The sequence below is a fragment of the Marmota flaviventris genome, chromosome 1 (genome assembly GCF_047511675.1).
Source record: "Marmota flaviventris isolate mMarFla1 chromosome 1, mMarFla1.hap1, whole genome shotgun sequence".
NCBI lineage: Eukaryota > Metazoa > Chordata > Mammalia > Rodentia > Sciuridae > Marmota > Marmota flaviventris.
Window position 1 is genome coordinate 120,213,954 of NC_092498.1, and position 23,425 is coordinate 120,237,378.

A 23,425-nucleotide genomic window follows, 5' to 3' on the forward strand; every position below is an offset into this window, starting at 1 on the left:
AGGTACCATTAAATAAAACTGAGGAGCACTTGTAAGTTCTACTCAGTTTTGTGGGTAACAGAATGTGCTTCCCAGAATTGCAGCACATTAGGTACAACAAATTAGGTATACATACAATAAACATATGGAGGAGTTTGAATTTTCTCTGGCTTGATCTGATATAAAGAAATGCCATGGTTCTAGGTTCATTTTGTATATCAAAAGGAGGAGCTCTTCAACCATCCATTCTATTTACGATGGTGCTGACAGATGTAAAAAGGCATCAAAATGTGACACATTCATTGTTTTAATGTCAAACTTTGACTTAAGTGAAACTTCAGATACTACCATATTTTTCCTAAAATATTATGTACGGGTAAGGAGAGGAATTTTTGGTTTTCATTTTGTAGTCTTCTGTATTTTTTTAATGACTATGCATTAATCTTTTCCCCTAAAATATCAAGGTACCAAGAAAAAAGTACTTTTTATTGTTATCATTCCTCAAAATCTCTTACATAATAGCAAATCTTGATTATTACCATTTTGATCCTTTCTTTTTTTTAAAATTTAAGAATAATTTTAACCTGGCATAGCGGTTTGCACCTATAGTCTCAGCTACTCCAGAGGCTTATGTTTATGTTATATTCCTCCAGTCCAGGAGCTTCTGATCAGTGTGGGCAACATAGTGATACACCGGCTCAAACACAAAACAAACAAAAGAGCTGCTTTTTGGGGGTGTAGGGGGCACCAGGAATTGAACTCAGGGGCACTCAGCCCCTGAGCCACATCCCCAGCCCTCTTTTGTATTTTATTTTGAGAGAGGGACTCACTGAGTTGCTTAGTGCCTTGCTTTTGCTGATGCTGGCTTTGAACTCATGATCCTCCTGCATCAGCCTCCTGAGCTGCTGAGATAACTAGGATTACAGGTATATGTCACCACGCCTGGCTTTTTTTTTTTTTTTGAGTTGAACTAGAAATTTATTATGATTAACCCAGACACTATATGGTTACCTTTTGTGCTTTAGTCTCCCGAGTCACAAACTTTGAGGCTGAATCTGTTTGAAATTACTGAATCTTATTGCATTCAAGATAATGGCAGAAATGTGCATTTCCAAGATGGAGATTATGAGGTAATGCAATCTGTCATGCACCAGAGCCTCTCAGAGTCCAGCAGGAGTCATGTGCTTTTGTCAGGATAACTGGCAAGGCTTCAGAAATGTTACCCTCTGGTTTGACCTTTAGAACTTATCCTAAATACTTAAAGCACTGAAACATGTCAACATTGTGGCTTATTTGGGGACTTGTTTGGAAGAGAACACTGTAAGCATTTTCATGGAGTTTGTTCCTGGTGGCTCAATTTCTAGTATTATAAACCGTTTTGGACCATTAAAAAAAAAGAACTTATCCTAAATATCAAGTTTGGCATATTCGTGGTATTCACATAGATCATTTTGTATTTAATTTATCCAGTCTTTTACAAAAGCTCATTATGTGAGACATCATCAAAGCATACATAACTCCAGTCAGCATTATTCATAAGATGTCTCAAGACAAACTTTCATTTTCCTGTTATGTTCAACCATGTAGCTAATAATTATGTAGTTTTTCAGGGTATGCTTTATAATTTTCTAGTACTGAAGCAGTAATTTCAGGGTAATTTATACTACCATATTTTTCTTGAAATATTATGTATGGGTAAGTAGTCTTAGATGAAGGTGGTGATGGGATTTTAGTCCTAATTTCTTTCCCAAGGAAGATGATGCATTGGTGTGGTAGTTGCTAAGTATGTGGTGGAAATGGTTGTTGATTCTGTATACAAATTCTTTCACTCAAATATTGCATTCCATCCCCCACTTAAGGGGATGATGCATCTCTAGCAAAAAGTACAGCTAAGGACAGAATAGACCTGGGTTAAGAATAGAGGCCTTTTGGCATCTTATGTGGGGGTCCCTTCAGACGTCACCCGAGTGTGACAATCCAAGGCTTAACATTCTCCTCTCTCATCATCAGCTCCTTCTGTCCTCTTCTTTCTATGGCTTTCTGCTCTACTACATGGTTCGAGTCTGCTTTCCATACTCTCATGTGTCCTGGGCTCCTGGCTATCCTTTTGTCTGGCCACTGCTTTCTTCTTTCTTTCCATAGTTTACTCAATAGGTATTTGCAGAATACTGGGAATTCTTTGGTGAAGTAGCCCCTGCCCCTATCCTCATGGGGCTGCTAAGCTTTGAGGATAGTACCCATTTTCCAGCATCTAAACTTACTCAGGCTTTTGGTTTTCTGGTTTTATCCTCAAGTCTGAGAACCTGAGTAATGTGAATCCCCTCCTTCGTTTTCTTGTGCCATCATCACAGACCGATTTATAGGCCCATTTAGTTTTCTAAGCTGCTGGGCTAACAGTCAGACTCCAGAGCAGGCATGTTCCCCCTTGGGAAGCTCCTAAAAGATCCAGGCCCTAGACTTCTCTGTTAAATGGTCTCCCATTTTGTGATACTTTGAAACTACAGTTGGTGATTAATAGATTAAGCTGATGAAGTCCATACAAAACCCACTAAGATAAAAGAAAAGCAAAAGAATATAAATAAGTTTGATCCATTAGATACATATAGAATACATATTCATATACATTTTAATATGGAGTATTAAAATTGGTTTTCCAAAACTGACATCAGAGACCACAAAACTAAATCAAATTATTTTTTAAGAAATTGGTAATACTCAGGGCTGGGGATATAGCTCAGTAGGTAGAGTGCTTGCCTTACATGCACAAGGCCTGGGTTCAATCCTCAGCAACACCAAAAAAAAAAAAAAAAAAGAAATTAGTAATATTATTCAGGGTATACTTTATAATTTTCTAGTACTGAAGCAGTAATTTCAGGGTAATAAGTAAGTAATAGTAATAAGAGGAAGACACACAGAGTCGTTAGACCACAGAGTCATTAGAGTTTGAATTCAATTACAAATGATTCCTAGGATAAATGCATACCTTTGAACATTAAAATTCCTTTTACATATCTGCAGAGTCAAAGTAGAAGTCAAAATTTAAAAGATGGGAATTGTTAACAAGATTTTTTTCTTTTTTGGTACCAGGGATTGAACTCAGGAGTGCTTAGCCACTAAGCCACATCCCCAGTCCTTTTTTATATTTTATTTAGAGTCAGGGTCTCACTAAGTGGCTTTAGGGCCTCTCTAAATTGCTGAGGCTGGCTTTGAACTCATCTCCTCCTGTCTCAGCCTCCAGAGCTGCTGGGATTACAGGCATGTGCCATCCTGCCCAACTGTTAAAGAGGTCTTGAACCTAATACATACGGCTCTGTTTTTTGATACATTCAATACCTTGCTTAATGGTAATAGTGCTATTTCACATATGAATTTAAAATTCTCCTTCACAGTGCTTCTTTAAAAATTTAGATCAGATTTAAACACACATACACCTACATTATAAACAGGTGGGAAATAATTACCAAGCATAAAATAGAACATAGGGGTTGACTTTAGTTTTAACTGAGTTTCCTCAAAAGCACAGAACAATGAACATTTTAACAGCTCAATGTTATGAGATTACAAACAAAATACTTAGATCAAATAGTTGCAGTATTCCTCATTGCTTATTTCACATAAATGAAGGTTTTTAAAAAAGAAAAAGAGCCAAGCATGGTGGCACATGCCTGTAATCCCAGCGGCTTGGGAGGCTGAGACAGGAGGATTGTGAGTTCAAAGCCAGCCTCAGCAATGGTGAGGCACTAAGCAACTCAGTGAGACCTTGTCTCTAAATAAAATACAAAAAAAAGGTCTGGGGATGTGGCTCAGTGGTCGAGTGCCCCTGAGTTCAATCCCTGGTACCAAAAAAAGAAAAAAGGAAAAAAAAAGTCAAGTGATGAACTTCAGTGAGACCCAAGATAAGCATTTCAATTTCAAAACAAAACTGAAATACTAATAATCACTATTAAGTACAAAAGTATTTCAATACAAGTAAAAAGTCCAGTTTACCAGCAGGGCAAACTAACAGCATTTCCAAACCTGAGATTAAATTTGTGTAAATATGTACAGTACCACATGGTGAAATGCACTTCTTGGTTGAGCCCTCTATATCCAAGGCTGACAAGGGGTTCCTGCTGAATTCTCTTAGATTCCCAATCTAAAAAGCTACCATAAGTTTTAGGCCATGGGCTGGAAAGACTGAAGTCTGTAAAAAGGAGATCAATGTTTGAGCAGGACGGAGTTCTTTTTCTGATGGGTAAACTAGTAACATTTCCAGCCCAATCTCAGAGCCTTCCATGCTAAGGGTGCACATGATAACAAGCTTACCTGATGTGCCCTTGATTTCACTGGGGACAGCATGCAGAGCTGGATACAGAGGAGAAGTGATGGGACTAAGTTCCCCACAGTGGATGCTGCTTTGCAACCAGAGCATTCTAAGTCAACTCTGTATAACAAAAAACATATATGTGATTCTTTATCCACTGTGACCAGATGGCTCTAAAGCAGGGAAAGTCTATATGTTAAGCCTTCCTCTTATTACTATTTCAAGCATTAGTGGTGAGTTCTTTCCAATGTGGTTCTTACAGGCACTTATAGGGTTACCACGTTTTCTTTCTTTCACACATACCATATTTACACTGAACCTTGGAACTTCAGGTCTTTTAACAAGTACAGCCAGACCAAAAGAAGAAACATTGAGAAGCAGACTCAGTAGCCAATTATTTGCATTATGATGTTAGGGAAAAAAATCACTGCTAGTAGATGATTTTTTTCTAAATCATTTAGCATTTATCAAATGTCCTACTTTCCAAGTAGGAAAGTTCTAATTCTAACTTCTCTATTGGCCCATATGCAACACAACATATTCTGTTCCTAAAAATTTGTGGCAGGATTTGCTTCCCTGGCTGTCTATGATGCTGCTACTAAATGGGCTTACAGATGCAAAATACCTCAAAATAGCCTTTGTTAACTAATTTACCTGCCCTAATTTTCAAGTCTTGAATTCCAAGTTTCTAAATTTTGAAAGTAATTGGATTGAAAATTGTCTTATTCTATTTCATCCATTTTCTTACATTTCAGAAGGGCACTGTAAAAATTAAAACTGCCAAAACAAAAATTCTGAGGGCTGGAATTATGGGATAGAAATCTACTTAAATAAAAAGCAGCTTAAAAATCATGTTGTTAGGTATAAAATATCCATTGGAATAGCTAGCTATCCATTTGATGCTTAATAACATCTCCTGCTCTTTATCTTTCTACCTCTCCCTGCTCTTTGCATGTATTACCAGTTCTCCAACTGGTAGGCTCATTTTCTACATTTAGAAAACAGGACAAATGAAACTCACTTAAAAAGAATTAATTGAGGCCTAAACATGGTTACTTTCAAAAAATGCTCAACAAAGTGCTGGGTATATCATAAGCACAATAAAAATAGGCACTGTTACTATGGTCAAGTCAGGGAGCATGGCACAGTGGTCAAGAGTTCAGGGTTTGGGGTCAGACAACCTGGGCTTCCATGTACATTTACAAGCTGTGTAACCTTACACAAGCCACCAACCTCTCTACTTCTTTTTCCTTGTCTTGTAAGAAGAGATTAAAATACCCATGGCATGAGATTATCTAGAACCATGTTTCTTGAACTAGTAAAGGACTAGTTTTTTATCATTTCTGTCTCTGACCACTACCTAGCTCTACTATGCATGACTATGAAGTAGCTCCCTTCACCTACAAAGCATCAGGTCAGCAATACCTAGAGCTGGTCTCCACTTGCTTGGTGTTGTAACATCATCACACTGTAAAGTTTTGAGACCACCTTCCAAGTAGCACAATTCCACAGCACTGGTCTCAACAATGGCAACTTTCAATCAGAGGACACTGACAATAGGTGAAAACATTTTGATTCTCTCAACTGAGAGTGCTGTTAAACCTCCTACAATACTCAGGGTAGCCTCCCTCTGCCTAAGAATCATTTGATCATATATCTCAGAAATATACAGACTGAGAAACCCTTTTCTAAATGGTTAAAGAGGATAACTTGTGGAAACTACTTAGCAGAGTGCTAGATACACAGTAAGTGGTCAATACACAAAGGATAGAAGGATATCCAGTTGATGTAGAGTCAAGACAATCAAAAAATGATACTTTGTGGCCTCTTTGTACATACAAAGGCCAGGAACAGAGGAAATGGTGGACTTCGGCAGGACAAGAGGCATATTCACAGTGAAGTCTGCCAAGCTTTAAACTTCAGGGCTCCTTCCATAGTCATGCACACTTCCATGTACGGATGTGTGTGACTTTAGATTCTTTCAAAGGTTTCACAGCCCACAAAACTCAGGTTCTAGTACTGGCCCCACTACTTTCAGTGTAACCCTGGGTTTAAAAAAAGAAAAAAATCACCTCTCTGAGCTTCATTTTATTTCTCTGTAACAGGGCTGAAACACTACTGTTCCTCATTAGTTACTGTGAGGCAAAAATAAATTCATACATACAAAGTGCTTAGCAATAACAGATGGTATACAGGACATGCTCAATAACTCTCAATTACCATTATTACTATAAGTACTGGCTTCTTGAGGAAAAAAAAGAGGGGATGAGGTACTTGAAGCACCTTGTTGCCTAGCCTAAGCCCATGCCACTTCACAGGAGAGGATCAAGGCTGGGATGCAGGTTGTCTGATTCCAGTTCATTTAGGCACAACCAACATTCAAGGAGGGCAAATTGACTACCCTGCCTTTGTGCTGAGCAGTAAAATTTAGGCCTTCCGAGAGGGGGTCGCGGGGCTCCCAGAAAGGCCCCTCACTCAGTCTCACGTTCCCTCACTCAGTCTCCCGGTCCACCGGCCCACGCCAGGATGCCGCGCTGGTGCAGGCTTGACCCCACCTTCGCTCCTGCTCACCCAAGTTCCGCCAGCAGCACTACAAACCGCAGGTTCCGCTCAACCAGGCTTGGTGCCTCCGCCTGCCGCACCAGAAGGCTCCAGGGGCCCAGGTACTGCCACAGTCATTCAGAACACAGACTCTTCCCTGTTCGCTCAAGTAAAGCTCCCGGCTCGTTGTGGGTAAGGGGCCACTTCCGTCGCAAACTCCGCCCAGCTGCACCTGCGCGCTCCGCTATCAGCCGCCTCCACTCACCGGGCTCCTGTCGTTGCTGGGGTAACCGTTCGCCCAACCAAAATTCTCGCCTGGGTAAAGGTTGGTCCAGGATTAATGTTCCTTTCAGGCTAACTTTCTGCTTTCATCAACCTGCCCTTCCTGGCAGTGTTCCACCGCCATTACTGATTCCCTGTGACCAACATGGCCCCATCCTTTGATCCTTTGTGCTCTAGGATCTTTGTGGATTAGACAGGAGGTGTCTCCCAAAGGCTCACGTGTGAGAGAATGCAAGAAAGTTTAGAGGTGAAATAATTGGGTTATGAGAGCCTTAATCCAAACGGTGAATTAATCCAGTTCATTAACTGGGCAGTAATTGTAGGCAGGTGGGGTGTGGCTGGAGGAGGTAGGTCATTGGTAAAAGAAAAGTGACCACAACACTCAGAACAACCAAGAGATCTTTATTGCAGCAGTGCAACAGAGGAGAAGAGAGAAAGAGAAGAGAGAGAGAAAGAGAGAGAGAGCGCAAGAGAGAGACAGAGAAAGCAAGAGAGATAGCAAGAGAGAGAGCAAGAGAGAGGGGCCCGGCAGGAGGGAGTTTTTATAGCCCAAATCTAATAGGGTCTTTGGGTCTGCAAGCTGCCTTGTTGTCACAAGGGGGGTTAAGTGTTCTGCCTTGAGCTGCAGGCTGAGTGTTCAGCCTTGAGCAGGGGGGCAAAGCGCTCAGCCTTGAGTGGGGGCTTGGGCCTTTGGGCTTGAAGCAAATAGTTGATAAAGAACCAGACAGAGGGTTTGAGAGGCCAGGTCATCCTGAAACTAACTTTGTTTGGCAACAGCTTACTCAGCCTGTCCTGCACCTAACAATTGGAAGTATATCTTTAGGGTTTATATTTTGTCCCTGGTAAGGGAGCTTTCTCTGTGCTTCCTAGCGCAGTGACCTGAGCTGTTTTCCTCCACCATGCCCTTCTGCCTCACCTCAGGCCCAGAGCTGTGGAGTCCGACCATTGACTAAACCTCAGAAACCCTGAGCCAAAATAAACTTTTCCTCCTCTTATTATTCTTGTCAAGTCTTTTGGTCACAGGGACACAAAAGTTGACAGTTGACTAAAACAATGCCTCATTCCAAAGAGATCTCCTAAGTTTTCTCTCCTCCTCCTCCTTTTTTTTTTTTTTTCTTCTTCTTTTTTAAATGAATCCATGCTTTTTTTTTTTTTATACTAAATCTTCAACACACACACACACACACACACACACACAAATCTTCACTACAGGCCCAAGACATTATATTCCCATTTTACAAATGCCACCTCAGGAACTCTCACCTGAACATACTTTTGTAAAACTGCAGCCCTTTTGCTCCTTCAAAATACACACTCACCCCCATGTTCTTTAATTCCCAGTGCCCTTAAAATACATTTTGTAATCTTAGTGCCTGCCATCCTCAGAGTACCTTTTGAGTACTCTATAAAGTATAGGAGGTGGCAATTGTGTTCTTGCTGGCTGCTTTATTGCAGAGTAGCATATTATATTCAATGGATGTTTGCTGAATAAATGAGGAGGCAGCTTAGTTGAGTGTTTGGCCCAATGCTACGTATAGTAAGTGGCAGACCTAGAACTTGACTCCTGTATAATTCATTCTCAATCTGGAGCTTTACTTCGTCACATACTGAGTCACTTAATCATTCAGGCTTAATTTGTAATAGGATTGGTAATATATACCTCACAATGAACAAGCCATGCAAAGGAGATATGGCAAGCATTCTGTATACTCGAGATAGTTATACCCAAATACATGAGATTCCCAAAGAGGAGTGTCTTTTATTTGTTTAAAAATTTGGGGCTGGGAACATAGCTCAGAGATAGAGCATTTACCCAACATGCAGCAATGCCCCAGCACTGGGTTCAATCTCCAGCATTATAAAAACAAACAAAACCGAAAAAGGTTTAAGTGCCTACCATGCCCCTGTCCTCATGTAACTTCCAGTCATTAGCCAGATAATCAACAATCACCAAGAGAGAATTATATAATTCAAAATTGTGATAGATGCTATAAAGAAAAAATAATAACAATGGGATACAGAGTTTAGACATCAGAGAGGAATGTTCTCATTAGGTTTGTAGATTTTCTTCCTGGAGATCTAGCCCTTGGAACTGTTGGAATGTAGGGCATGAAAAGAACCCCCATTTGAAAGGAGGAAGGAGAATGTTTCTCTTTAGATAAGCTAAGGACCCTGACTCATTAACTTCTCTTGGACATTTTTCCTGATGGGTCGATCAGTTCATGCTAATATCCCTGTGTTTTTGATGTGTTTACAAGTACAAGTAGGCAGTGGAGCACAGGGACAAGGCTTCCAATCCCATTCGTTTTTTGCCCCTCAATATCACCACTCTTGAGTCTCAGCACCTGCATCTAGAAAATGGGGATGATAAAGAGAGTTGACTTCTGAGTTGTCACAGGATTGAATAAGAAGAGCTGACATCAGACATTGTAAGTGATCTATACATTAGCTATGTTATTGTTCTGGGAGATATGTCCTAAAGAGTGGGTTTGGAAAAGACCTTATAAATCTTATATTCAAATAGTTTGTGGTTTGTTGAGATGCCTGGATTTCTCTGCTTTCCTGTACTGCCTATCATTCACTTATTCCCATTCAAATCTCTTCAATAAAAGGAAGTGCAAGAGAGACAAAAGAAGGGTATGCAATTATTTAAAGACAACGTGTTGTGTGGAAACACACTGTGAGCATTATGACTTTTCTGTTCCTGCTTTAGGGTTTTTGCTGTCTCCTTTACTTACAGTGCTCTTCCTTGGGAATTGTACAGGGCAGGCCTCTGCACACTACTGAGGCTCAGCCTGAATGTCTACTCCTCAAAGTACCCATTTCTCATATCTCAAAGCACCCCCTGCAATCATTCCTATTCATAGTCCTTGTCTTTCCTCATGAATAGTTTTTATCATTGTTTGCATTGTGTTCTTTCTGTTGTTGTTTGTCTTCCCTGCTGAACTGTGAACTCTGTGAAGGCAGAGACAATGTCCAGTTCACTATTTTGTTCTTGATGCCAGAACAACATCTAGAACAGAATAGTGTCCTCACTGTTGATTGGATGTAAAGCAATAATGCAGAAGAAGTAAAAAAGAAACATGCTTGTCAAAAAGGACTGAAGGAGAAAGAAAAAACAATAAAAATATTGAAAATAGACTGTTTTCTCCACTTAATAACTCCACATACATTTCTCCATTCCTAACATGGTAGACCATTCGGAATTAAATATAATAATCTCTGCCACAAAGTTCTCATAGCTCCTGATCTTTTGATGCTTGGTTCATAATACCTTTTGCATTGCATTTCGGGGATTTCTGAACTTCTCTTATCTCCCTAACTGGACTCTAAACTTCTTATATCAGGGTTGCAGGACACCAAGATTTGAATTTCAGATAAATAATAAGTAATATTTAGTAAAGGTACATCCCAAATTTTGCATGGGCTATCATATTCTTGTTTATTTAAAATTGAAATATAACTTGGTATCTGTATTTTTTATTTGATAAATTTGGCACCCTTATATCCAGAGCACAATCTAAAACTCAATCACCTTTGTACCTTTCTTTTGCCAGGTTTTAGCATGGTGTGTTCTTGACATACACTAGGTGCTCAATAAATGCTTGTATAGTGAATATTTCATGATTACAGAGTGAGGAACTTATTTGTGCATATCTAGGTCACAAAATTTCAGGTGACAAACTCATATTCATAGTTTTTTTTTTCATAGAAACAGCAACAAAGGAAAAAATGAAAAATTGAGAATCCCCATTGATTAATTAATTAGGTTTATGGTAAAATACATGTATAATATAACATTTATCATTTTTATCATTTGTTAGTGTACAATTCACTGGCATTAAATTCACAAATGCTGTGTAACTGTCACTGCTATATATGCTCAAAACGTTTTCATATCGCTAAGAAAAATTCTGTACTTAGTAAACAAGAAAACTCCTTCCTCCTCACCTTCCTTAGTAAACTCCTTCCTCCTCACCTGCAAACTCTAATTACTTCTATTATGTTTCTATGAATTTGACTATTCTAAGAATTGTATTTATAGTGGAATCATATAATATTTACCCTTCTATTCCTGGCTTATTTCACTAAGCCCCAGGTTTTCAAATTCCATTCAAGTTACTTTTGTGTCTAAATAATATCCCATTATGAGTTCATACATGCTTTGGCTATCCAGTCATTTTCAGATGGTCACTTATGTTGTTTCCATCTTTTGGTTACTGTCAATAATGCTGCTATGATCATTGGTGTATATCTGTTTGAGTTCTTGTTTTCAAGAACTATTCCTAGGAGTGTAATTGTTGAGTCACACAGTAGTTCTGTGTTTAACCTTTGGAGAAACCACCACACTGTTTTCCACAGAGGCCATATCATTTTACACTCATTCCAGCAACACATGAATGTTCTAATTTCTCCACATCCTTGTCAACACTTATTTTCTGGTATATTTTTTAAATTATAGCTATCCTTGTGGATATGAAGTGGTATTTAATTGTGGTTTTGATATGCTTTGGGAGGCACAATTTTAACTTAGGCAAGATGTGGTTTGTTACTGTGGTTTAAGAAAATATTTTAGCAACCCTTTCAGTTATGAAGCAAAGCATGGAGCACAGTCTGGAATAGGAGGTTGAAGACAAAGAGCTAAATTGCTCTATATAAAATTGACAAAATTCTGCTTTTTACTTGGTACCTGAGAGACATGTGGTGGGGATCTTGAGATGGTAGGATGATACCAGTGGTGGGAAAAAGGGCTGCCAGCGTTATAGTATCAAGAGGCTCACAAGATAGTCAGTCAGTGATACCTACTATTTGGATTTCTGTGGCTTCCTATGCTGTGCTATTGATTCCAAAACCATCCTATCCCCAACATTTCAGTAAAGAGATTATGCACAACAACACCTTAAATTAATAGTGCTTTAGGGAATAAAGGGGGGAATTGTGTCTGTGTTTGGGGTGAATGAGCTCGAGAGCAAACTTCAGCCTTAAAGAATGTTGAGGAATGTTGAGGGCCACAAACAAGTCAAGATGGCGCCTGGCACATTGCCAGGAGGAGTGGTTTGAGAAGTAACGCCAGCGAGCCATTAAGATGATGGAGATTACTTAATGACTGACTGCTGTGTCTAGATTATGTCAATTAAGTTAAGCTGTGTATAATTATTAAGATAATGAGGATTCCTTAATGACTGATTGCTGTAACTGGATGATGCTAAATTGAGTCAAGCTGTGTATTCAGTTATGTATATATACCTCTGCTGTCCTACAATAAAGCGGCTCCCGCTGTTTCAACCTTCACAAGTTGCTTGTCACCCCCTGGTTATTTTGCCCAGCCAGACTGTGGCAGAGGAAACCACCAGGGAGCCAAGAAAAGATATGGGAGAATTTTTAGGCATGAAGTGACTATCAGGAGAATCTTTGGCGATGTTGGTGAGAGCTATGGATATCCCGTGATGATGACAGAGTAGACACTGTCTGGTTTTTGTTAATCAAGATCTGTTCCCTTCTCTTCCAGTTATAACTGGTGATAAATGGAAAAGTACCCCTCCCTCCCAGACTATGGGGTCCTCATGCCACTGCTTCAGGAGTGTGCACATGATCTGAACTGGTCAGCCAACATCTTCCATGCCTCTGACAGCAGTGTTGGTTCAGTATGGATGGAGCATATGACCTGAGTTGGACCAATGAAAGCTATGCCCAGGCCTTTTGTCACAGCTCTTGGCGAGGATACTTCTCCTCTCTGTATTGTTAAGGGCCACCTTTTCGGGCTGGGGATGTGGCTCAAGCGGTAGCGCGCTCGCCTGGCATGCGTGCGGCCCAGGTTCGATCCTCAGCACCACATACAAACAAAGATGTTGTGTCCGCCGAGAACTAAAAAAACATAAATATTAAAAATTCTCTCTCTCTCTCTCTCTCTCTCTCTCTCTCTCTCTATCTCCCTCCCTCCCTCTCTCACTCTATCTTTAAAAAAAAAAAAAAGGGCCACCTTTTTCACCCATTGAGATGAAGCCAACACAGAAGCAAGGAGGTTCAAGGGATCAGAAAGATGGAAATGATACAAAGTCTGATGACACCCAGCATATAGACTCACACTCCTGGGCTAGTCTTTACAGTCACTTAAGCCAATCAATTTCAGTTTTACTTTTGCTTATGAGTTGATTTGGGTGGCTATGATTATCACCCTGAAAGATCCTGATATGACAGATCTGTAGAAACTTGAACAAGAGGGACCCCAACTATCTCAGCAAAGAAATTGATTGTTTCAATGATTGTGCTTTCTCTTCAGCTGAAACAGGACACTTTCATTTTAAACATTTCCCTCCTCATGTCCTTAATTTTTCACTGCATTTGGATTTTCCTTCTACCACCATGCTGATATGAGACAGGAATTTTACATACAGCCTTTATGTTCTTCTAGTCCATTTGTCTTACTTGAGCTTTTGAGATTGCATTTTAAAAATGTTAAAACCTCAGGAGAGGGTCAAATGACAGAGACTGGCTTCTAAACAAGTTCTATATTTAAAACATTATATTTAAATATACTATATTTAAAATATAGCTGCAAAATTTATATTTTCACCTACATGTAGAGTAGAAAAGCAGCTATCCTTTCCTGTACCATTTGTCCCCTTTGTTGATAACAAAGGTTGTCTTTTTCATTATTTCTCAAACAGAATCATGCTTATTTTCTTTTTGTCTGAGATGGTCAAATTTAGTTACATCAACATTCTAATTTTAAATCATCAACCCAACAACTTTTACCCTCACTCAACTTGAGCACATCTACTTTGAGCACTTCAAAAGTTGCATATTTTGTTGGGTTGCTTGACTATACCAAGCCACAATTCTACTCCAGAACAGGTGTCCCTGCTCAGAGTTTTCTGTGTAAATATACTTCCTTTTATGCACTGAAAATTTTCAAAGTTCGTGTTAAAACTAAAGGACTAACTCCTAACAACAACTAAGCATTTGGAATCCGTCTTTATAAACACTAATTTCTAATCAACAGGAAACAGATATGTGTTCATCTGTCCCATTCTTTATTTTGCAAAGAGAGTTCTCTTTGTTTTGCAAGAAAAGGCTTTTGCTGGTGGAGATAGCAGGGCAAAAGGAAGAGGTATTTAAAGAAACTACCATGATTGTGCTCTTGCTGGGTGTTCAGTATTTCTTTTCTTTTCCTTCCCCCTCTCTTTTGTACTGGGGATTGAACCCAGGGGTGTCTTACTACTGATCTAGATCTCCTGTCTTTTTTATTTTTTATTTTGAGACAAGTTCTCACTAAGTTGCTGAGTTTCTTACTAAGTTTCCCAGGCTGGCCTCAAACTTGCGATCCTCCTGCCTCAGCCTCCTGCGTCACTGGGATGACAGGCATGTGCCACCAGGCCTGGCTCTTCCTTAGAGTATGCACCAGGTTCTTGTCTTTGCCTCAGTATCATGATGAATATATTGACTCTTTCACTGAACTAGTGACTAAAGGACACATCGAATTCCACATTTGAAGGAGTTTTTAAATAACTTTTTTAGGCTTAAGTGATCATCTTTCCTCAGCTTCCAAGTAGCTAAGAAACAGATACATGCCATCATGCCCAGCTAGAGCATCCTCTTAGGTAAATCTCTTATATAACCTCAAATCATATTTATCTGATAATCTCTCTTATTTGTTATTATGGTAAAACATCCACAACATAAAATTTACTATTTAAACTATATGTAAATGTACAATTCAGGGGCACTAAGTGCATTCACAAAATTGTATGACCATAACCACTACTCCAGAACTTTTTCATAATCCCAAACAGAAATTCCATTAGATAATAAATCATTATCATCCCTGTGCCCAACCACCAGATCACCAGTGACTTCTGTTCTAACTTTTACCTCTATAAAGCAGCCCATTTCAGGTACCTCATAAAAGTAGAACATACCATTTTTTCTTGTTTGTCCTAACATTCTTTAAAACAACTATTTTCATGGTTTGTAGCAATCATTTAAAATTACCAGATGTAATATAAACACTTGAATCCGATCACAAAACAACTATTTTCTGTGACCACTTACCATAACATCAATAACTATTAAAATATAAAACAATGCCTACACTTTCTTGAATGTTAATATTGCATAAATGAACTTCTCCAGGATGAGATTGCCATTTGCCCGACTCTATCTTGATTTCATTCTTGTCAAATTCCTCAAGTCGAATACACAGGAAATTTTGAAAAGTACCAAATAGATGTGCTTGAGCTCTAAAATGAAGCAAAAGATATTGGAAAAAAGGTTTTGACAGCAGATTAACCACATAGAAAGAGAATTCACAACCTGGAAACCAAGAAAAGATAAGACAGCAAAAATAATAACCATAGTGAAGCAAGTGAGAAAAAGAGGAAAAATAAAGAAGACAGACCAAGAAACAAAAATATAGCAAATACATGTAATATAAGCAAGGCTGTGTCTATGATATATGGCATTGCCAGCAAACATTTTTGAGAAGACCTTGTATACATAAGCAAGTTGATTAAATATGTAATAATAATTGATGGTCCACAAGGATAGAATGAATTACTAATAAATATTAGAATAATGGGTACAAAATAGGCACTTATGGGCAAGTGTATCATTCAACCAAGGTACATGAAGCTGCTTTGTACATCCAGAAGCTGTCTCTTCCTAGTGAGGACTTGAGAATCATTCCTTAATGTTTGTTTGTCAAATGTGTGATTCCTAGTTATCTTGATATTTACTACAATGAGAAAATAAATAACTGTTATGCTCCAAATATCCTACCTCTTTAGAAAATGTTTGTGTGCAAACAACACAAACTTTCATCCCTCTGATTTTCCCTAATTACATTTACTAAAGTGCTGGTTTCATCACTGAAAAAAGAAAAGGTTCCTAAACTCATGAAATCTTTGGGGCTCCAGGAGTCACTCCAGGAATACCTGTCCTGGTATTCCTCTGGGGCCAGGCCTGGAGCCACTGAACTACACTGAGTACAAACCTTCACCTCCTCCTCCAAGAAAGATTTGGGATAGGATTCTTTCTATCCAGTCAGGCCGGTGTCAAAGGACCAAACATGTGAAGAAACTCTTTTTCCTCAGTTTACACGACTACGACTATGCCTCCAAGCAATCAACAGCAGTGTCGCTCAGGTTCACCAGACTGAGAGTGTCTCAGACAAATACTGCAAGTTGTTGGCCCCGCCCCTGTTGTCGGGCCCCACCCCCAGGCCCTGCCTAGCCCAACTGGAGCCAGAGGGCTGAGAGATTGGAGCAGGCAGTGTCCAAACGCAGGCACCACTGCTACTGGTGGAAAGGTCATATACTAAGGGACCAGAACCATGCCCAGTCCTTCTTCTAACCTAAGCCATCCTTGACTCTGCCCCCTGAACTAGGCTTTGTGGTGCTGTTCACTTCCCCTAGCTACACAAACATTTCCCCAGTACCTCAACATTAGTTTCTCTGAGTCCCACCCTCAGCAGCTCCAAACTCTGGTTTTGGAGCGTCCTGAATCCATAAACTTCCCAGCTCTTGCTTAAAACTTGTCCATTAGCACCACAAAACCCTGACCCCTATTTCAAGGAAGTGAAATCCCATTCTGAGTTTCTCGGAGCCCACCTATTTCCCATATAAAAGCTTCAAATCTCAAAATATGAACCCTGCCCCTGACTTCTGAAGCCTTGCTCCCTTCACATTCTCCCACCACAAATCCTCTGGCCTCCTTTTCCTCTTAGTCACATTCCTCCTACTGGACAAGATGCTGGAGCCTAGGCTTGGCCAGGTCAAAGAAGAAATATTCTTTTTTTTCCTTAATTTTTAAGGTTATAAAAATGAGGGGGGAAACCCCACATTAGAATTGATGAAATACAGCCACAGCATATGTAAGAGGGAAGCTTACATTGCATTAGCAAAACAGAAAGATCTCAAATAACAATCAAACTACAGCTCAAGGAATTAAGGAAAAACAAGCTAAACCCAAAGTTAGCAAAGGAAAGAAATAATAAAGATTAGAGCAGAAATACATGAAACAGAGACTTAAAGAATAATAGAAAAGATCAGTGAAACTAAAAGCCAGATCTTTATAAAATGAGAAAGAAATGAATAACCCTTTAGACTAAGATGAGAGAAACTGTTAGGTGCAGGACAGGCTGAACTAAGTTGTGTGCAGGGCAGGCTGAACGAATGTTAGCTGCAGGATAACCCATGCACTCAAACCCCGCTCTGTCTGGTCCTTTATCACATGTTTGCATCAAGTCTGAACACTCAACCCCACTCAAGGCTGAACACTTGACCCCCACCAGTCTGGTACAACAGAAACCCACATCTGTCTCCTGCCCCATCTGCCTGAAGGCAGAAGATGACACCCTTAGCAACTACTGTGTGATCCAATCATATGGTACGCCAACAAGGCAGCTTGCAGACCCAGAGACCCCATCAGATTCTGGCTATAAAAATTCCCTCCTGCTGGGTCCCTCTCTCTTGCTCTTGCTCTCTTTCTTCTCTTGATCTCTCTTTCTTCTTTTGCTTTCCTTCTCTCTTGCCCCCCCCCTCTTTTGCACTGCTGCAATAAAGATCTCTTGGTCGCTCTGAAAAATTGTAAGTAAAAGAGAAGACATCATAACTGATGTGAAAGAAATGAGACTATTACAAGAATGGACTCACCTCCTTTGGCAGAAATGTCCCAACCTCTAACCGCTTCTATCAAGTCTTATGTGAGGGACTCACCTTTTTGTGTTAGTTTCCCTCATTTCTTAGCCTACTTTAGCCTACTCAAAGTTTAATTGTAGCAGAAAACAGGTTTTGATTGGTGGTATTTCTCCTGTTGACAAATGCTTAGTCAAATGCTTAATCCTGACAGTCTTCATTATGAAGATAAAATTAAATTGCCCTCAATTTTTATTAGATTAGAACATACTAATTTCACAAGCTTATCTTAGAGATTTTTCTCATCATTTGTGAGTTGGTATTATTCCTCTTTAAGGCTATGTTCATAATCCTAGATTATTCAATATGAATTAATAATGTGTGTTTGTATTGTGTGTGTGTGTATAAAACCAAAGGTCATAGATGCAAACATCCAATTGAGAAAAATTTAGATGGTTTTTATTTATTTCCATGTTTATCTATAATGCTGAATTTTATTATTGTTATTATTATTATTATTATTATTATTATTATAGAATTTATAAGAATAACCAAAAATGTCATTTAGCCTCATGATGAGTTTCAAGAACTTTGCAGAGTGCAGTGCCCTGAGTTGGAGCACAGAGAACATTTTCTCAGGGTGCTCATGTGATCAGACATAAATTGTTTACAGAGAGGTGAATTGTGCTTTTTTCATTTAAGTCAGAATCTTTTTCTTTTAATTCCCTTCTGTGCACTGGCATCTTCACAACTTAGTTTACAAATTTAGAATGAGTTGAATATAATCTTATTATTTTCTCTTCTTCATAATGGATCACATATTAAATCAATTTTATCTTTTTACATACCTTTTTGTAATAACTTAAAACAGTTTTGATTGGGATGAGATAACAGGGAAAGTGAGGTCTTGATTTGTCATCAAGAGTCATGGAAGAGGCAAGGTTAATTCAAGTGATTACATTAATTTGTACTGAGCTTATAAAACAGATTAATTTTCAAAAAAGTAGTATGTAGTCCTAATATTTTCCCCCTCAAAAAATGTGTCATGTTGAATGATGCTTCTTTGCATATATTGAAGAACTTAACCTAGAACATTTATCTAGAAATGTTTGAAGATTCAGGAATAGTGGGAAGTGGGTAGGGTTGGTATTTCAAAAGAGGAAAGGAATCTCTTTTGATTCTCAACATGTTAACTACAGCTCCCTTTCACCCTATGAGCTTTTATGATAAATTAAAATATTTGGGGGCAGGTCAATTTTTGCTAATTTGTTTTCATAAACAGAATAATAATGTGTGGTTCTAGGAAATAAAAATGGTTGAAATAAAACATACTCTTAAACAATACCTTTGGACATGTAAAATATACTAGCTTAGGTAGACAACACAGTACCCCATAATGTGGCCTGTGCTCACTCTGAAAATTCTACAATGAACTGTTGCCGTAGTAACATGGGGATGCACATTCCAACTGTCAGTCTGTGAGCTGAGAGGTTCCAATTTGAGAGCAGTTGTGACATTCTCAGGTTCTTACCTAGAGTCCTCAGTTGAAAAATCTGAATTGCTGCTGTGAAATTATATTCACGTTGATCTTCTGAAGACTGTTTCTTCAAAGGGCAGCTAACTTTTACTTAACATATTTTCCTCTTGATTCTTTTCACCTCCGTCACCACTCCAACTGTTCTGCTAGGTTTCATGATTTTGTTTTATCACACAGTTTGTATTATTTATTATTCTGTCCAGCCATGAAGATTTCCCTAAATTTAGTAAAATGTGCATTTCCTAATGTCAATTTTACCTACACACTCCTTGAGTGAATAGATAGGAATGTGGGAGGATACCCACACTATTTTCATCCCATCTGAAGAAGCCTATACTAAATATGGCAATAGGCATTCCATGAAAGGGGAATCAGAGGCCAAACTTTTCTGAATATAGGTGTTAACATCCAAAACCAATGTTGGAGCAGTCCAATTACAGAATTTTTTTTCTTGCCAGGAGGGAAAACTGCTGCTGAGGGCAAAGCTTACTACCATATTATGTGTAGCTGATGCTGGTACTTATTAATGTTGCCTTCAATGAGATCTCAGTTGGCAACAGACTCTTGCCTGAGATGACCCCACTGAGGACATTGGATATGTTATCTCTAAAATATTCAGGTTATCATATACAATAGAAAAGGAGAGAAACCAAAGAGTAATACTTATAATTCAGAAAAAGATACACAAACTTACCAGGGCATTTGATGGGTCCTCCTGATCTACCCTTCCATAAGAAAGTGATTATATCAAGTCCTTTGGGGAAACTAGGAGGGCATAGAGTGACTATCAGTATACTGATCATTGTGCTTATGAATTATTAAGGATATTTCTTGGTGTGGACTGTGGTGAGAACGTATCCCAAAGCAAGGAAAAGGAAGGAAACAAGAAGCAGAGATTTCGGCTTTCCAACTTGAATAGAACAATTTGGGCTATGTATGTTTTACATTTTGTACTCCTGGGAGAATTGTATTCTACAGAAAAGAGCACCGAGGCCACCTTGCAAGTACAAACATCGTTTCACATCTCTGTAGGCTACAATCCTCCAGGAATACATAAGTATACTGGAGCGACATGGCATGGTGATACTGGCTAAGTGATGAATACAGTTCTCTTGCCAAGGGCATTAATCCTGAGGCCCATTTCTGAATTTTAACCTCTTCCATTTACAAAGTCCAGAACCTGGATAATCTGCATCATCTCTATATACAATAGGCATAGTAAACTAATCTTCAGATTTGGTTGTGATGAGGGTTGAAGAAATTGATTCATGCAAAGTATGAATTGTTATGGGGTTTTGTTTTTAGAAAATCGACACTTGTGCTGTGTGTTTGAACACATTTTTCTGAATAAGTACCCACACTCTCATAAACACATAGATAACCATTACATGTGGACATGCTCACAGATACTCCCCCAACCTCATGCACACAAACCACACCATCAGAATGACAGTTGTGTCAGGACCATGGTAGATGGTCATAATTATTCACTGGGTTATGATTCTCTGTCACCACACCCCAATCCTGGTTTCCAACAGGAATCTGAAGTCTGGATAACTTTCCATATAAAAACATGCAAGAAAGTCCAACCTTTCTCGGTACTAAGGTTTTTCCTCAGCATGTGAGGGAGCTGAGAATATGTACAGTTTTCATTTGCTGCAGTGTCCACCTGCAGTTACAGAAAGAACAACACTATGAACATGAGATCATGCTGAGTTTTGTTTTTACAAGTCTACTGTTGGTTATGGTGACATCAGATAACTTGATGGGAAATGACGATTGAGGTAATAGCCACAAAATAAGGCCTAGAGGGCACTTGGCAGAAAATATATGAGCTTTATATGGGATATTTCTCAGGTACATTTTCATGGCACATACAAATATTTTTTCAACCAAGGAAAAGTGCTACTGAGGACAATGCTCACTACCATCAGTTGACAACTGTTGCTGTCATACATTAATGCCATCTTGAATCAGTCATCAGTGGTAATAGACTTATAATTATTATTCCTCCACAAAAGAAATTGTATACATTATCTATAATGAACATGGTCAGATTTGTACACATCAAACAAAAGAAGAATTGGAACTCTGAATAAACTAGAATCATTATTGTAAGAATGAACACAATGACTGAATTTCCTCAGTACCTTTGTCAGATTGTTCTGCAGGGAGCACGCCGTTGGGTGGCTAGAGACGATTCCTCTGGACCAAAGATTGTGGAAGTCATTAGGATATCTTGACTTCTGAAGAACCCAATCTGGGAGGTAAGAGCCTGGGAAGTGTGTTACAAAAATGGCAGCTGTTGACATCTTGCTGGCAGAAGGTTACAGGATCACTAGTACTAATTGATAGACATTTTAAACTATTTTGATTGACACCTGATATTTGTAAATATTTAGGGGTTTAATATGATATTTCAATTCATGTACACATTATGCAATAATATCCTACCCAGCATCTTAAATTTTTATTTCACTGTGGTGAGAAGAGTTATGTTATTTGCAACAACATGGATGGTCCCAGAGGACACTATGTCAGGTGAAATAGGTTAGATACAGAAAAAAATACTGTACAATCTTACTCATAGGTGGGAGCTGAAAAAGTTGATCTGCTAGAACTGCTCAAGGGTCTGTGAAATCAAATCTCTCAGTCAGCTCACAGCCACTCTCCAAGTCAGCACATTCTGACATCTTCACAATCTGCATCTACTGCATTGACCTGGAATGATGCCCACCCCAGAGTGGAACTGCTTGGTTGGGAATGAGTTTGGGGACAGAGGCTGTAAGTGGAGCTTTATTAGCTTCTGATAAGTACAGGTATATACCATTGATGTGAGTCTATGTTATATTATTTCACTTAATTCTGTTCATACTGTGGACACTCCTTGACATGAAGCCGCAGATTCTGCTCTTATTCCACAATACTTGAGAAAAAGGACACCTTGGAGAACATTCCTTCTTCAAGGATATCCATAGAAGCTGCCTGTATTCTTTCTCAGACACTGAAGCCCTCCCACAGAAAATCTGTGCTTCCCACCTGCTCTAGGTATTTGTGGACAGGACCTGGGTAGTGGTAGTAACAGCAGCTGCTTCCCAAGTCTTTTTCCTGAGTAGAAGAATAGAATACGTGTGGGAGGGCCAAAAAGAAGCAGTGGTCCCTTCTCACCACAGAGGCAAATTGATACCTGATGCTCAGAATCTTACTAGAATCCCCTGCCCCCAGCGTGTGCACAATCTTGAGCCTGGTATACCTGGCTTCATGGGTGCTAGTGTGCATCTTCTCCAGGTAACTCATCCACAACATGACCAACTGGTGACTCAGTTGATACAGAAGTCTGTAGACTCCTTCAGCAGCCTGTCAGCCAACTTCTCATCCCCTGTGGTGTTAGAGTGTTAGGAAATAGCTAGCAATGAGCAGTGAAATGCATGGCAAGGTCACAAATCTTCTTTAAATTTGTTTAGGGTCTTTCAACTACTTTCAAAGTGGCTGAGAAAGTAAAGGGTGGTAGTTAATTTGTATAAAATAAACAGAAGCAAAGGAGCTTATGGAAAAATAAGTCAAAATAAAAGAATTAATGGGACTAACCCTTGCCAGGGTCCATTGAGGTCACTGTGAAGCTAGGAATTATGGCTAAAGGTGTCTTTGTCTGGGAAGGAAGATTCTTTTAGTAGCACAGGTACACTAAGGCATCTTCTGACTGGCTACTGACCCCAGTGCCCACATTTACATGGGATTGACTTGTAGATGAAGCCCCCTAAATAGGATGGCCACCATGACAGTTGAGAGAGAAACAACTAAGGTCAAAAACTCCACTGCCCCATGTGACGGAGGAGTTGAATATCTGATTGGTGAAGGTTGCTGAAAGAGGACCCCAATTCTCCTGGTAAATGTCAAAGAGTAGTAAATTTAGAGACAGAGTTGTCTCCTTTGTCATTATCTGCTCAGAGATGGCCTACTTTCTCTCTCTCTGGAGAGTGCTTCCTGCTTGAGCCTTACTTTGCTTTCACTTTACTTTCATCTCATTTTCACTTGTAATAAAGTTATCTTGCATGGCTTTTGGTGTCTGACTTTAAATTTTCTTTCTTCAGAATGTAAGATCCAAGGTTTGGAGTTTTAGCTCCCTGCTTTCCTGTGACAAGGGCACAT

General features: G+C 39.2%; 1 long non-coding RNA gene across 1 annotated transcript in view; it reads right to left on the reverse strand.

Moving 5' to 3' along the window:
- Positions 1–6,992, reverse strand: part of LOC114106507 (uncharacterized) — a 100,996-nt gene extending 94,004 nt beyond the window's left edge. Inside the window, exons 1-2 of the long non-coding RNA XR_003585203.2 lie at positions 6,854–6,992; positions 4,285–4,402 (exon numbers count right to left, since the gene is read on the reverse strand). This is a non-coding gene — a long non-coding RNA (uncharacterized lncRNA). The remainder of the gene's footprint in view (positions 1–4,284; positions 4,403–6,853) is intronic.
- Positions 6,993–23,425: the final 16,433 nt, after the last annotated feature.